Here is a 2,874-nt window from a genome sequence, read left to right as displayed (position 1 = left end):
GTAAGTAGAGCCAGGAAGTGGGCACCTGCCAGTGTTTCGCTCAACCCCTTTGCTATCATCACATCCGTTCCCCCATGAAGCCCTCCAGCATGGTGACAAGGCTGGCTCTTTCCCAAAAGGTTTGCTGTCAGACGGCCAACAGTTCACTCCAGCAATGGTGGGAGAGCTCCTCCTTTTTCTGCCGTTCCGACATCTGTGTTCTTGAGTGTTTCAAATCTGGCTGCCTCCAGAAAAACTTGAACAGGCCTTGAGCCAAATGCGTAAAGATAACTTTCCCAGAAGGAGGGGGAGATGGAAGAAATATTTTAAATATGTATATTCAGACGTGGTCATTCTGGATGAGTTCAGACAGCCACTAGGGGCAGACTCTAGGTAGGACCTACTCTGGGTTTTTTCCTCCTTCCACAGCTTTGGCCATCAGCTAGAAGACAGGCACTCATTTGAAACCCTGATTAATGAGCGAAGGATTTCCAGCGTTTGAAAACCTGAGGGCATCTGAAGAACTGCTCCATTGATGCAGAAATAGACTTGTTTTTCTCCTGCCCCAGGTTAATGTCTAGTTAAAGAAAACACTAAGTGTCCCTGGGGAATGGCCTGGCCAGCAAGGATAGGACATTAGTAGGAGGGAACCTCTGTTTCCAGTACAGAAGATTGATTTGTAGAAAAGGGGGGGAAAGGATATTAAAAAGCAAAACCCTATCTACTGGCATTGGAATGAAACAAAGTACAAGTTGTAAAAGGTTCAGAGACAGGCATAGTAAGACAGGAGTTTCCCAACGGGAATGGTTTTCAGGACAGGCGTGACAGTACCCGGCACTGGGCTAAGTGCTTTACGTTCATCACCTCACTTAATCTTTTTAACCACTAAGTGGTTTAAAAAGACAAAGTGGGTATTATTATTATCCCATTTTGCAATCAAGGAAACTGAGGTTTGGAGGGCCAATGTCATTTGTTCAAATGTTATACACCTAGTAGGTGGAAGAAGCAAGGCTTGATCCTAAGTTAAGTCTCTTAAACCATTATGAGATATTGCAACTGCTTTCTTTTTCCTTTTTTTTTATGCAAATGCTAACGGCGTTGCCACTTTTCCCCCTGTTTTTATTGAGATATAATTGACATATAATGCTGTATTAAGTTTAAGTGAAAACCTGGTGATTTGACATATGTGTATATTACAAAATGATTACTACAGTAAGTGTGCTTAGTATTAACAACTATGTCACAGTTACCTTTGATCACCTCACAGAGTTACAATTTTTTTTTCTTGTGATGAGAACTTTTAAGATCTACTCTCTTCGCAGCTTCCAAGTTTAATGTACAGTATTGTTAACTGTAGTCACCATGCTGTACATTACATCCCTAGGATTTATTTCTCTTACTACTGGAAGTTTGTACCTTTTGACCACCTTTACCTGTTCACGTACTCTGTGCCTTCCCCCCACCTCTGGCAGCCAGCAATCTGTTCTGAGTTTGTTTTGTTTTGTTTTGTTTTCAGATTATTCCACATATAAATGAGACCTACAGTATTTGTCTATTTATGTCACTTAGCATAATGCCCTCAGGGTTCATCCGTGTTGTCACAGATGGCAGGATTTCCTTCTTTTTAATGGCTGAATTATATTCATATATTCTTTTTTTCTTTCTATCACATTTTCTTTATCCATTCATCCATCATTGGGCACTTAGGATGTTTCCGTATTGTGGCTATTGTAAATAATGCTGCGTGAACATGGGGGTGAGTATATCTTTTCGAGTTAGTGATTTTATTTCCTTCAGGTAAACACCCAGAAGTGGAATTGCTAGATCGTATGGTAGTTCTATTTTTAAGTTTTTGGAGGAGCCTCCAGACTGTTTTCCAGAGTGGCTGCACCGACTTATATCCCCACCAACAGTACATAAGTGTTCTGTTAGCAAGGATCTTGCTAACATTTGTTGTTTCTTGTCTTTTTGGTAATAGTCATTCCAACAGGTGTGAGGTGATATCTCGTTGTGGTTTTGATTTACATTCCCCTGATGATTAGTGATGTTGAGCACTTTTTCATATATATCTGTTGGCCATTTGTATGGTTTTTTTTTTTGAGAAATGGCTATTCAGGTCCTTTGCCCATTTTTAGTTTGATGTAGTACGACTTGTTTATTTTTGATTTTGCTGCCTTTGGTTTGGTGTCAGATCCAAAAACTCATTGCCAAGACTGATGTCAAGCAGCTTGCCCCTATGTATAGGACTTTTGTGGTCAGGTCTTACGTTCAAGTCTTTAATCCATTTTGAGTTAATTTGGGGTATGGTGTAAGATTGGAGTCCAGTTTCATTCTTTTGCATGTGGTGCTTTGGGTAGTATGGACCGTGTGTGTGTGTGTGTGTGTGTGTGTGTGTGTGTTTTTCCCCCCCTTAAAAAAAGTAAATTAGGACTCTAATTAAATAGGTTAAAGCTACATATGAAAGATAATGCAATTTTTTTTTCTTTTTTCCTTTTTTTTTAACATCTTTATTGGAGTATAATTGCCTTACAATGGTGTGTTAGTTTCTGCTTTATAAGAAAATGAATTAGCAATACGTATACATATATCCCCATATCTCCTCCCTCTCACCCTCCCTATCCCACCCCTCTAAGTGGTCACAAAGCACCGGGCTGATCTGCCTGTGCTTTGCGGCTGCTTCCCACTAGCTATCTATTTTACATTTGGTAGTGTATATCTGTCCATGCCACTCTCTCACTTCATCCCAGCTTACCCTTCCCCCTCCCTGTATCCTCAAGTCCATTCTCTACGTCTGCGTCCTTATTCCTGTGCTGCCCCTTGGTTCTTCAGAACCTTTTTTTTTTTTTTTTAGTTTCCATATGTATGTGTTAGCACACGGTATTTGTTTTTCTCTTC

At 40.3% G+C, this 2,874-nt stretch overlaps 1 protein-coding gene across 1 annotated transcript in view; it reads left to right on the top strand.

Moving 5' to 3' along the window:
• Window positions 1-2,874, top strand: part of ADAMTS9 (ADAM metallopeptidase with thrombospondin type 1 motif 9) — a 169,921-nt gene that overhangs the window by 123,428 nt on the left and 43,619 nt on the right. The gene's annotated exons all lie outside the window — the stretch shown is intronic.

Source organism: Neophocaena asiaeorientalis, unplaced genomic scaffold, assembly GCF_003031525.2.
Source record: "Neophocaena asiaeorientalis asiaeorientalis breed wild unplaced genomic scaffold, Neophocaena_asiaeorientalis_V1.1 scaffold251, whole genome shotgun sequence".
In the NCBI taxonomy this organism is placed as follows: Eukaryota; Metazoa; Chordata; class Mammalia; order Artiodactyla; family Phocoenidae; genus Neophocaena; species Neophocaena asiaeorientalis.
The sequence above is the reverse complement of the archived record's forward strand: the minus strand, read 5'-3'. Positions and strand labels throughout refer to the sequence as shown.